At 35.1% G+C, this 14357-nt stretch overlaps 1 pseudogene; it reads right to left on the bottom strand.

Moving 5' to 3' along the window:
• Positions 1 to 627: 627 nt before the first annotated feature.
• Positions 628 to 3728, bottom strand: LOC148846473 (pentatricopeptide repeat-containing protein At3g24000, mitochondrial pseudogene; annotated as a pseudogene).
• Positions 3729 to 14357: the final 10629 nt, after the last annotated feature.

The raw sequence follows: 14357 nt of genomic DNA, 5'->3' as shown, positions 1-14357 counted from the left end.
CTGTTTTTAGATGGCAGAACATCTACTGGTGTAGCTATCTTCAGCAATGCAATTATCTTTCTCAAGTGGATTGAACAGGGTTTCTCTCATTTTTTGGGATGATCCAATACTGAACAGGAAATTGCATAATGTTATCTGGGAAACCATTTCCACACTGAAAACATGCATGTTGATTTAGGTGAATTGGGATGATAGAAGTATTCAGAAAGGGATTGCATATGGGCAATCCAGATGGCTTACTCTTGCTGTGGTGTGTGCAACATCTTAAATTGCAGAGGTCGAGGACATTATCTTACAACTGGTTAATGATAATCTGGTATATGTTTGTTTTTGGAGACATGGCATTTAGGGGCACTTCCAAAATTTTCCAAGGCACGCTCAACACAGACATTGTGGTTAACCAAGATTAGTAGTGCTGTGCATTGGCTACTTCCCCTTTAATAGGATGAGGCCTCAGAGAGGTGTTATTTATTAAGAAGGGACTATATTGTTCTTATTGCTGCCTATGATGTCATGCACTCTCTGTTACCCACTTGGAATTCCATCTAGCGAGCTGAGGTTAAAATTGAATGCTACAAGCTTCTTTGATTTTCCAGTCATGCTGCATTCATTTTCAAACATTGATCTCTAAAATTGCTGGTAGAGGTTTTCTCCTCCATAGAGCTTCTTCAAGAGGTATGTAGCTACAATTTGCTGTATTTTATCCAAACAACCTGGAAAACATAACCATTTTGTGTTCAGTTGTTACCACATGAAAAGGCTTATGGACCTTGGTTCCATAAGTTGAAAATGATACAAATCAACCAGAGCTTCATCAATATCTAAGCCTTGTCCCACCCATATGGGCCTGCTACATGAGTCCTGTTTCGCCATCACCATTCCATTCTGTTCAGTGCCATATGCAGTGTTAAATCTTGATCCACAAATCATTTCTTACTACTTCAACCCATGTCCTTTTTGGTCTGCCCCTAGCTCTTCTAGCCCCTTCAACTTACAATAGATCACTTCTTCTTACACAAGCTGTGGATGGTCTTCTCTGTATGTGACCAAACCATCTTAATCTACTCTCTAATGCTCACTCAGAGCTTGAGCATTAGAAATTGAATTTCTCAAATGATCTCCTACCACCAACTTGAACTTGAATATGGACAGGACTAAAAATGCAGCATTAAAATTCTGGGTAACCATAACTTAACAATTATTGGACAAGTATCCCTTAGTATTGCAGATTCTTTCCTTAATTGCAAGATAAAAGATAAGACTCTCAAAAGGCCCTTAAGTTATCTCCACTTCAATAGCAATAAAATTTATTCATGGGGCCTCAACTTAATACCACCTCGTGGATTCCATTTGGTGCTCTTAGCAGGCCCCCTATCCAGTATTCTGGTTACTGTTTTCCTGAACTACCTTTTATAAAGGATTAGATGGCTATAGATTGAATGGTTGAACCCATGATGGATGTCCTATTATAGTCATTTCTGGAGGTTGTAAAATCATTTGGTGTTTGTTCAGGACCATGAGAGCTACTTCAGCATTGGAAATTTCTAAAGAATGGTGAATAAGGATCTGAAGGTACCATATATATGTCTACAAGTTAAACCACCAAGTTGGTTAGATGGAAAAGGTATCCATTTAAGTGTTCCTTCATCACTCCATTCTCTCCTGAATCCTTGTAAACTAATTGAGGATGCCAAGGTTTGTATAAATATCCCACCTGTAATTGTTATTTCTTCATATATATGGTTAAAGTCTGCCTAAACCCAGGATTTTCCATTCAATAGAATACTAATACAAAAAAAAAATGTCATGTTATTGCATATCTGTCAAGAATAAATATTACATTTCCTGAAAATTCAATGAGGCTTCTATCATGGAACTCACGGATCCCAATATAGCATGTACTACCAATAGTCACCACAAGAACACTTACCATCACTAAAATGATGAAAACGACAAACATCTCTGACAATAATCTCACGTCCTGTGATTTGTGAAATAAATTTTATGGTGGTGTGACAATCCCCGCAAATCCTTAGGTTCTTCATGATCCTGATTGCCATCCAAGAAGGTGTGCTGATAAGTCCAAAGGCAATTGCCAGCTTCTCACTGTGATATGACTGTCTTCCCTCTTCAAAGAGAGGATTTGGATAGTATTTATAGCCCATGTCCTCTATTTGTTTATTCAATTCCCTTAATGCAAGATAAAGTTCCTTTGTCTGTGGATGGGATTCATCATCGGCTACAAAAGTATGAATTTCATTATCTACTTCAATCCAACTACAACCAGGATCTTTCTTAATCCCTAGACTCTTCATCTTCACTCTCAGTTTTGCCACTTCATCCCACTGACCGCTCTCAGTGAAGATGTGACATAGCAGCATATGAGCTGAAGCATTATTAGGTTCTAACTCAAAAACCCTCGAAGCTGCAATTTTCCCTATTTCCAAATTCCGATGGACCCTACAAGCCCCAAGTAAGGCATTCCAAATTGCAGCATCTGGTTTTACTTGCATACTATTGATCAATTCTTTAGCCTCCTTCAAATATCCTGCACGTCCAAGAAGATCAACCATTGATGTGTAATGGGTTCTATCTGGCTCAACCCCGTGACCTTTCATGGAATTGAAATAGTGTCGCCCCTCATCAACCAGCCCTGAGTGGCTGCAAGCCATGAGAACACCCACAAAAGTAATTGAATCTGGTTTGATTCCAAAATTCAGCATGTCCTCAAATAGAAGAATAGCTTCCCTACCACGTCCATTCTGTGCATAACCAATTATCATTGAACTCCAAGTAACCCTGTTCCTTTCTGTCATTGAATTAAAAACCAGACGAGCATCATCTAAACTTCCAGACTTGGCATACGCATTTATTAAAGCTGTCTGAACAAATACATCCAACCCGAATCTGGTCTTGACAATAATTCCATGTAATTGTTTCCCCTGCACCAAATTTGCCACTGCAGCAGTTGAGCTAAGAACCACAGCAAAAGTGATGTGATCAGGTCTGAGCCCAGAATTCAGCAATTCGATGAATGTCTGAAAACAATCCTCGCTCAGGGAATTCTGAGAGTACCCAGTAAGAATTGCATTCCACGATATTATGCTCCGATCTGCCATCCTATCAAAGCAACGACGAGCATACTCAAGTTCCCCACAGTTACAATACATGTCAACAAGAGACGTGCACGCAAAAACGTTTCCTTCCAATCCAAATCGATAAATCAGACAATGCAACTGCTTCCCACGACTCAACCACGACGAAACAGCGCACGCCTGAAGAACGCTAGGCACAGAAAAATGGGTGGGCGACCATCCCTGCCGAAGCATCTGGACAAACAAATCGAGAGCTTCTGAGCAATTCCCCTCTTGAACATATCCCATGATGATGGTGTTCCATGAGATCTCAGTCTTCTGAGGAATCGCATTGAAGAGCAGCCTAGCATCTTCCATACTTCTTGATTTTACGGAGCTAGCAATCATGATGTTCCAAGTGATGGAATCTCTTTCAGGCATTTCATCAAAGAGCTTTCGAGCATCAGAAACTACATCGCACTTGTAGTAGATTTGGAGTAAACGGTTCGAGATGAAGACCCGGGAGAGGAATCCGGATTTTAGGAGGTGGGAATGGAGAATCGCTCCCTTCCAAAGTGAACCAGTATCGATGCACTCTTTAAGGAGAGTGGTGATGATAGAAAGATTTGAGGGTCTGGGAGAAAACGGCGCCATTGCAAGGTAAGTTTGCTTACAGTTACAGCCGTTGGCATTTGAATAGGTTACATTTACACGCACCAAATTCCAACGTCACGTTGTTTGCAATCAGTTTGTTTACGGTGCGAATTTTATTTGCACCGGTGTAAATTCATGGGACCGTAGGCATAGGGATATTTGTTTGACAGGCTGCGTTTGAAAACAACGCAAATGGAGTGTAAATAGGCCTCGCAAAAACTTGACCCAACCCAACTCGAATGAATGGGAGAATGACCCGATCCGGTCCCAAAAAAACTGGGTTGGGTTGGGTCATGGATTAACCCGCTTACCCGATTGTTGGGTCTAATTGGGAATATTTATGCATTGTTAGAAATTTTCACTCTTTAATTTTTTCTATTTAGTCTTTACTCTTTAAATTGTTAAATGCTAAAGTATTTATTTTATATTTGGAATTTTAAGGTTAATTCCTTTAATTTTGACATGTTCATATATTTTTTCTTTATGCTTTTTAAATTTTAGTTATTTTTTTAGATGACCTGAATTGACCCATGGGTCAACCCCAACCCGAACATTTAGGGTTAGGACCTAGCATATGAAATTCAACCTAACCCGAATCAACATGAAGTGTCTTGACCCAACCCAAACCCGACCTGTCCAACCCAATTGCTAGGTCTAAATGTAAATCCCAATTCAGGGTATATTTGCATTCTGGTTCACTTTTGTCTGTATTTGGCAACATTACATTTATGCATTGACAAATGACAAATCAATGCATATTTACATTGATAATAAGACATAAAAATACATCAATAAAAAAGAAGTAAATTTGCATTCAAGTGGGCTTTTAATAAAAAACCATAATCTTTAATGGAATTCATGTTTGCATCCATTACAGCTAAAAGTCTACTTGGTTAAGAAGATAAACTTGTTGGTGCAAAACTAATCCAATTTTACAATTTATATGAACTATTTTACACTCTACATATTTGTATTCACACTTATTTGCATGTTTCCAAACCCAACCACAATGAATAGTAAGTAGGGATAACCCAATTGGTGCGTTGGATGAATTGTTTGAGGGGTAACGAAGCTTCGAATCCCGTTATTATCATATCTTACACTAATTAACAAAAAAAAGGAAGCAAGATGATATCGTCACTCCTGAAACATAATGAAACGTGAAAAAAAAATGAAGTCGTACTACAAACAAATAAAGCCTAAAAATTTATTGGGTAAATTTCTTAACTAAGGTTTAGCTAATTATTACTATTTTAAAATTATTATTATTTCTAACAATTGACTAAATCTACGTTCTGTTACATATAATATCATGTCACTGATATATTGATAAAAAATTTCAAAACCATCCTTCCCACCTCCATTCCTAAAAATACCTTTCGAAATTCAAGTGAGAATAACCAGAGGATAGAGAATCATGGATGAAAAAACCGCACCGGCCATCGAACCAACTCTACACAAAGACGATGAGAACAGTTTAAACAATGCTTTTTCCACCATTAAAGACCATGGCTGGCAGAAGGTTACCTACACCAGCGAAAGAACAAACCCTTTGACTTTGCCGGCGATCCCGGAAAATTCCGCCCCAACGTTTTTCAGTCTCTTGAAGAACAATCCAAGGAGCGTTGCCGCTGTGTCGAGGCTTAGAAGGCGGCCGCTCTTGTGGCTCTTTCTGAGCTCGTTCCCAAACCGAAACACCATTCTGATGATGATGGCGGTGACAGCGACGACGAGGTTGCTGGTGGTGGTGAGAATGAGGCCAACGAAGTGAAGAAGCCGAAGTAAAAAAATCCCAAGAAACCCAAGGTTACTATTGTCGAGGCGGCTTCCAAGATCGATGCTTCTGATTTGGCAGCACACCTTCTGATAGGGACACGAGAGGGAGATGCGAGGTGGCGAGATAGTACCAAATCTGTCGCTGCAAGTTGCAGCGGCGGTGGCGGAACAGAAAGTGAAAGAGGAGGGGAGAGAGAAAAAGAAAGCAGAGAGAAATAGCGAGAAGAGAGAGAATGAGAGATAGGGATGAGGGTGGCGAGAGAGTACCAAATCCATCGCTGCAAGTTGCAACGGCAGTGGCGGAATAGAGAGTGAAAGAGGAGGGGAGAGAGAAAAAGAGAGGAGAGAAAATTAGCAAAAAGAGAGAGAATGAGAGATATGGACGAGAGAGTACCAAATCTGCCCCTGCAAGTTGCAGCAGCAGTGGCGAAACAGAGAGTGAAAGAGGAGGGGAGAGAGAAATAGCGAGAAGAGGGAGAATGAGAAATAGGGACGAGTGGTGGCAAGAGAGTACCAAATCCATCGCTGCAACCTACAACGGTGGTGGCGGAACAGATATAGTGAAAGAGGAGGGGAGAAAGAAAAAGAGAGGAGAGAGAGAGAATGAGAGATAGGGAGACGAGAGGTGGTTAGAGAGTACCAAATCCGCCGCTGCAACTTGCAGTGGTGGTGGTGAAACAGAGGAAGTGTAAGAGGAGAGAGAGAAAAATACTTGTGCTTTGAGGAGTCCTCAGTAATTTGTTGGAGGTTTTCGGTATCACTTGCAATTCCGGCAGTTCTGGCAAAGAGAATGAGAGGAAGATGGAGAGATCCGAATAGGAGGGTAAAATAGTATTTTTTGTATCTTCGTTGACGGACGTTAATGACCAGGTCAATTGTTACAAACAGTAAGATAGTGTTAGTCAATTTTTAAAGAATAAGGTATACTTAGTGAATTAACTAAACAGTGAGGAGAGTTTAATAAGTATACCCAAATTTATTTGTCAACTAAGCACAAAGCCCAGCCCACACCTTAATATCAGCCTATAATTTTTTTTTGTGAACATTGAAACCCAATTCAACATCCCTTACACTTATCCCAATTTTGAATGTTAAAATTTACATAATCCCATTAAAATGCTAGTGCACTTGAATATTATTATTTTATATACAATTTTATGAAGTTTTTATTAATAAATTGAATATTTTATATTTATATATTGGAAACCTGATTTCCGATACATGATGATAGAAGGGATTAAAAGGACATGTAAAGCTTAGGTCGCCTGCCCCTGGAAAAAATAATGCAAGAAATCAGAAATTAGCATTAGTCAACAACTATGTATTTTAAATTCAAATTAATATTCATTATTTATTTTTTAATATTAACAAAGCTTTTTTATTAATTATTATTTTAAATTATTTATTATTTTTAAATAATATTTTTATTTTTATTTTTATGATTTACCATTTATGAATAATATTTGTGTTTTTAATGTATTATTAGTATTACTTATTACTACTTATTAATTTATTAATTTATATAAACAAAACTTACATAATAATTATTTATTCTTTATTATCTTTATTATTTACAAAGTTGTTTTTTGTAATTATTTATTATTTAGTTTTTTACTATTTATAATGTTATTTCTTTTATTTTACATTTTTAAATAATGTTTTTCTATTATTTCTATTTTTATTATTAACTCTTTCTTGTTTTTAGTAATTATTATTAATTAATAATTGCTATTTTTAAAAATATTTTTTATTATTTAAATTATATTAGTTATTACTTATGATTTAAATAGGCAAAAAAAGGATTTACCATTTTGGTTGTTGAAAATTTTGCAAGCCAAGCTAGGTTGAGTCATAAATTGTCATCCCTAAGTAAAACAAGCCTAGTGACATTTCCAATTTAGCCATTATTATTTTTGTTATTTTTGTATGGACTCCAAATGGGTTAATATTATTAATTTTTATTAATTATTTTTAGTTAAGTTGAATGTATTGTAATTTTAATTCATGAATTACTATATTCTAATAATTTTAATTTTTATGATTTTTAAATAATTGTTGAATAGAAATATGATTTTTTTAATCTTTTTATTAGCTTTAGTAGTTTTCATTAGTTGTAGTCACTTCTAAGTGGATTTTAATTAAGTTGATTTTTATTATATTTAATACATTTTATTTATTTTTAAATGGAATATGAAGCTTTGAATGATTGTAGGGAGACTTGCTATACCACCTTATACACACAAATAGAGGCCAATGATAGAAGGGGTGGGGGTACCTGTAGGTTTAGGAACATGGTTTTAGTTACTAGAAATGGCAACATGATGGATTCAACTTTCAAGGTAGGGCACCCCCTCTCCATCCCCACCCCACCCTATAGAGAAAATCCCCTACCTCATCCCTCCCCACCATGGTGGAGTAGGGCACATCCTCCCCATTGGGGACGGAGAATTCTTGGATTTTCCTTGACCTAAGGCAACTACCTAAAAATATATTATATTTGAGGGTATTTTAGAAATAAGATTGTCGCAACTTGGGATATTTTAGAAATTGGATTATAGGAATTTGGGATATTTTAAAAATTGAATGATCCAAAAAGTTGTAAGAAATTTGAGAAAAATTTCAGGATATTTTAGAAATTAATATTATAGGATCCTAAGGGTTTTTAATCTTTAGCCATTTTCAATGTAACTCAAAACACACTCTTGAGGAAAAATTCTGGTATTTTTCTATTCTTTGAAATAAATATCCTTTACACAAGCACAAAGTTGACCCAAATGATTATATCACCTCTCTTTTCCTTAAAATTATGTGGATTCATGATGTCACTTGATATGTTGTGAAGAAAGAATCTAGTAATCTTATTAGAATCTCAACATCAAAATTGTTGATTAATTCAGCAATTATTTTTTTTAGAGTTTTAATATTTGAACTTTTTTAAAATGGTTGGTTTCTCTCAAAATCCATTTTTCTACAACTTAGATGATGTCCAGTCACAATACAATAGCACTGATATGCATATTAGTGGTATTATTATTGATGAAGCCACTCTTACTACTATGCTAAGGTGGCAAAAAAAAAGACCAGTGAAATTTGGATTATATTTAATACAAAAAGGTTGAGAGAAACAGGGGTAAGAGTGATTTACATAAAATGTAAAAGTGATTTTAGTTATATTAGAGGTGGCACCAACTATTTGTTTAGACACATGGCCAATCATTTGAAAAAAAAAACAATAATGAAAATTGAGTACAAATTGGGAGTGGGATTTTTTGGTAATTTTCAATATTCATGAGAAAAATTAGGAAAGAACTAACAAAATATATTACACATGCTAAACAACCTTTTTTTTTAGCTAAAGACCCTAAGCTTGACAAATTTTTACAATAATTTGTAAATTTAATTTTTATAGCAAATGCTTAAAATTTTTTTACTCATATAAACAAAATTTAATTTCTACTTTGTCAAATGTTATTCTATAACTACACTTACATTTAATATTCGGACTTTCAAATAGAATATTAGTTATATTTGTATTATGACCATTTTATTAATGAATTATATCTTTTACAAAAGAAAAAGAAGAATTTGAAGTTTTACAAGACTTAAATAGCTACATTCTGTCCTAGCAATTGTTGTAAGTACTTTAAATACTTTATATATTTATAATATTGAAAATAAAGTTAATATATAATGATTCATCTATAAATATTTTAAAAACTCAATTAAAACTATTTTTAAATGAAAAATTATTTCATATTATATTTAGATGTGCATGCCACATTTTAAATTTATGTGTACAAGCTTTGAATTTTATTACACCTCATATTTCAAAAATAAGAAATTGCCTTACATGTATAAGAACTTCTAGAACAAGAAAACAATAATTTGAATATTTATGTCATCAATGTCATCAATATGAGACAAAATATAAAAAGTTTGTTTATGTTCAACATACGTGGAATTCTACATATACAACTTTTCATGATGCAACTAATTTATAATTAACAATGACTGAGAAATTGTAACTTGTATAAAGGGTTTTATAATTTTTTTATGATGCAACTAACTTATTTCGGGTATTTATTACCCAACATCTTGCATTTTAGTTAATCAGTTGTATATAATTAGTGAATGTTTCGTAAAATACAAAAATGATTTAAAATTTAAAATTATCATTGATGTAATGGAAATTGAATTTAAAAATAGAAATATGTTTCTCCTTTATATTACTTAGCTACAACTTTAGATCCTAGAATTAAAAAGATGGTGTAGATGTTTTTATTTGATTCCTATTATGAAAATATAGGATTTGATATTAGAACAAAAAAAAATGAAATTGAAAACTTATTGTTTAAAATGTGTAATATATAGAATCACAGACATTAAGAAATGGAAGAACTTGTATAAGGTCTACTATTGAAAGCATCAGGAAGTGGAATATACAAAATTTGGTCATTAATAGATAACCTCATCAAGTTTAATTTACTAAACTTCATTTTCATTTAAAAACTAATTTAATAGATTTCCTCAAGTATAAGGAATTACATAATTTTGATATCTTAGTTCGATAGAATGAACATAGAAAAATTATTTAGTTCTTACCACAATGACATGTGATTTACTAACCCATTTGGTGTCCATAGTTCCATAAGAGTCTTGTTTTAGTTTTATTGTAGGTTCCAAGGTATTGGATGTTAGGAGAATATGAATGATGAAATTCTAGAGACATACATACATTGGAAAGATTGGCTAAATACATATGATAGATCGCAAGATCAAGGAAGACATGACATTTCAACTAATGGTTCACCATGATGCAAATCAAAATGAAGGAGATGGAGAAGGTATAATGTGAAGAAAAGATTGAAATCAATATCTTTTTTTGAATATTCAATAATTATACAATATTTTTAAAATTACAATAAACTTTGTATTCCAATTTTATTTAAAAGTTATTTGTGATTTTTTCAATATCATTATATTTTTTTTCAATTTCATTATATTTTTTTTTTCAACTTCATTATATTTTTTATCCTAATACCATTGTACTTTTTTTTCAATTTAATTTTAGTACTTCAGATATAATCAATTGTATACATTAAATTCAATTGAAATAAAATTTTTGAAAATTCCTTTTCAATCTGTTGTCTTCATTGTTATTTTTTTCAAAAAATTTGTCATTTTCACTTAGCAAAAATAAAAAATAAAAAAAAAAAGAAAAAGAGAAAAACCACGACCTAGCCTGACACGGCATAGACCCACCTAAGGTCGGGCCATGGACCATGCCGGGCTTCCTTTTAAGGGATTCCGACCTAGGCAGGAATGACCCGCTATAATGAGGGCCGCCCACATTACACCTTTCTATGAATTCATGGGGCTTGGCTTTTATTCCAGATGTCATAACATATTATCGTGTATCGTGATACACCCTAATGCATCATAGTAGACCAGACCAGCAGCCATGTTGAGTTTTTTCTAGCAAGATCGCAACCATTGATTCTTCTCTCTCTCTCTCTCTCTCTCTCTTGAGTCCAGCTTCTGTTACGGCAGAGTTCATGCGTGCACCGTTCGCGCAACATGAGGATGAGACACGCGTTCGCATGCTTGAAACATATGATACATCATTCACTTCATCATGCTTGAACCTAGACTCGCTTCACAGATAGATTCATCCTTCACAATCCTCTGGGGCAAGCCCGCCGGACTCACTTCATCCTTCGACAGAAGAATAAACGGTAGCAGCAAAGGTGAGATAAACAGAACCCCCCTATCTCATCTCAGAAATAAGAAGGTGAGATTAATAGAAACCCCACTCCTCTCTGTTCTATACCTCAAAGAAGCAATCAATGCGGCTCATAAATACTTTAGCCCTAGCTCGAATGACAACGAAAGGTTTCCTTCTGGAAAGCAATGGTATCACCTTCGGATCATTCTAGTGGTTCACATACGTTGGAATCTCATGCATCCTCATTCTCTTTGGAGGGATCATGTCTGGACTCATGCTAAGGTTTGATGTCTCTAGGTCACGTCAAGCTTGAAATCCTTTAAATAAGTGGAACCACCACGAAGAAGAAGCAAGCATGTCGATTGTTCCTTCAATTCTAGTGTCTCTCTCTCTCTCTAGATCGGTGAAGAGATGGTAGAAATTGGGAAATGTAGTATATAAACTACTTGTGGATTTTAGGCATATAATAAATGTTTGAGCGAGCCTGGCATCTTTTTTGGCTTGCAATTGCTTTTGGAAAATAAGATAAATGAGAGGAAGAATCACTTTTCTGAATTACGAATGCTGAAAATTGGTAGTTTCTTATTGGACATTTGATTTGGGTTTATTATTGTTCTGGTTATTAAAATTGTTCTCTTGAGTTTGAGCAGGATTTCATTTAGCCAAAGACCTTTTTTATTTGCTACTGTGTTACTCTGTCTTCTTTTCTTTAATCCTCCCATGAATTTAGAAAATCTAGACTCTGCAAATTTAGGAAGCATTGTAAGGGGTTTGGGTCGCCGCCAATGATGACTGCAAATTTAGGAAGCTAAATACAGTTAACAATCGTCGGTGATGACTGTTGGTTGTTACCGGTTGGAGAGGGAGAGAGAGTGAAAAGGGTTTGGGTCGGTGTAGGCGTGTGGTGAGAGAGTGAGAGGACTCTGGCGAGAGAGAGGAGCGGGAAGTAGAATGGAAGAAAATGGAAGAATGAGGAGCTAATAGCATTTAATCCACCTTGCAGATTTCAAGAACGCACATTTTTAAGGACATGTGGTGCATTCTCATACTGCACGAACGTCTTGGTTCTCCTCCATCTCCCTCTCTCTCTCTACTCGCTCAAGTAAATGGGTCTCTTCACATCTTTATCTCTCATTCTCTCACTCTCTCACAACTAGGGCTGCATTCAATTTACTTTTTGAGTGTTTCAGAAAATGGTGGATCTTTCCACTTTCTGAAATTAAAAAGAAAAAACGTTTTTCTATTCACAAGTTTTCAGGGTGTTTTTGTGTTCATCCATACCTAGAGCCAAGACATCAAGGTCAATGTCTCGTAAGTTGTAATGGGGCACAACTTCCAATATTCTCTTCATTAACCTCCCTTCACCATTTACAAGCTTATGAAGCCCTAATGAATGAAGCTCAACCCTTAATGTTGTAGTTTAACTCTCATTTGTTTCATTCAAATTCAATGCTCTCAATAAGAGATACCAAACAAAAAATTAAATTGACTACTTATCACCGAATTTATCCTTCATAACCTCTGCCTTATTACTTCCCTCATGCTATCTAATAATACTTTAGATGGACTCCAAGATCAACTAATCAATATGCTGACAGCAAATCAATATTTGGGGCACAAAGAAAAATGTATTGAGGCATAATACCAATTTGATAGTAAATGGGGTCAAAAAAGGCTTAACACTTTGCGTGAACGTGTGCAAGGCACATGACATGTAACAAAGATTTTTTCAAAGTAATAAAGTTATACTATTATTGATAAAAAATCTTTGTTGCCAAAAGAAAATTCGGTCTCTTTTTGAACAAAGTATTGGGGTGTTTGAAAGTTTTATTAGTTGGACCCATAATAACATGATTGGTGGATGATGACTTCAAACATATAACCATGGTTTTCAAAACCAGACCGGACCGGAAATACCAGGAACCAATCAAGTGATCGGTTCTGGTTCCCCCAAAACCAGATTTTCTCCAAAATTTATTGATTTTGGTCAGCAAACCACTGACCTGGTGGTTAATCGTTCGATTCGTTCAAACCGTTTGAAAGGTTTTGACCGCTTTTTTTTATTTTTTTGTTAGAACGGGCCAACCGTTCGACCTAGTAACCGGACCCCTTACTAGTTCATTCTCTAGGTCGGTTTTAGAAACCAAACTAATGTTCGTAATGTTTTGTGTCCTGCTCTATCAAACCATGATGAAGAAGGTGCTTGGCCCCACGCCCCCACCTTATAGATGAATTTGTTGAATATTTGATTGAGAATGGCATTGTCCAAAAGAGAAGATGAAATGAGGCAATTAAAGATGGATAATTGGAGTTAATGGTGTATTGTATACTAGTCTTTAAGTATTTTGTCTTTGCTTTTTTTCTCTGCTTATATTCTGGTTTTACCATGAAAGTGAAAAGAAAACATAAGCCACATCTACATCCTTTCAGCCAATTAATTCACTCTAAATGTAATCAATATGATTATTGATAGATGTTACATATATTTATGTCAATAAGTGACAAGAACCTGATGAGTGACATGTTGGGGTTCCCTCCTTGTGATGTGGGACCCACTAATAAAGACAAGAAAAAGGAAAGAAAGAAAAAGATAAAAAAGAAAGAAATAGAAAGTCAAGAGACTTTTTGTATTGGCTTGCAAGGCAAGCCAACACGTCCTTGACAAAACCAACAAATTGGAGAGAGCTCAATTCACTCTCTCTACTCTCTCTACTCTAACAACTCTCTAGGAAATATCAAAAAACAAAAAGGGGGTTTAGAGAAGGTTTCTGGGAAGAAGAAGAAGAAGAGTTACAAGGGCTGAAACGAACAAGACAAATTCGTATTTAGCATCTCCTCTTGCTTCCATTGTTGTGCTTCCATCTTTGGTGAGAAATTACTTGTTTGTTATCTATTTTAATGATAGTTTCCATTATTGGTATCCAAGAGCTTTTTTTTATGTTCATCATTTAGTTGTAACTAGATAGAAAAACATTGTACCCCACTACTATTGTTGATAGTGGATGATTTAGACTTCTGTCATGTGGTTTTTACCCTCACCTTGAGGGGGTTTTCACGTAAAAAACTTGGTGTCTACTGCTGTTGCTTGCTCTATTTTGATTATTTGTTTTATTGTTGTTGCATACTTG

The sequence above is a fragment of the Nelumbo lutea genome, chromosome 7, assembly GCF_056320005.1.
Source record: "Nelumbo lutea isolate HS-2025 chromosome 7, American lotus-T2T, whole genome shotgun sequence".
Classification (NCBI taxonomy): domain Eukaryota; kingdom Viridiplantae; phylum Streptophyta; class Magnoliopsida; order Proteales; family Nelumbonaceae; genus Nelumbo; species Nelumbo lutea.
Note: the sequence above shows the minus strand (reverse complement) of the source record. Positions and strands in the feature narration are given on the sequence as shown.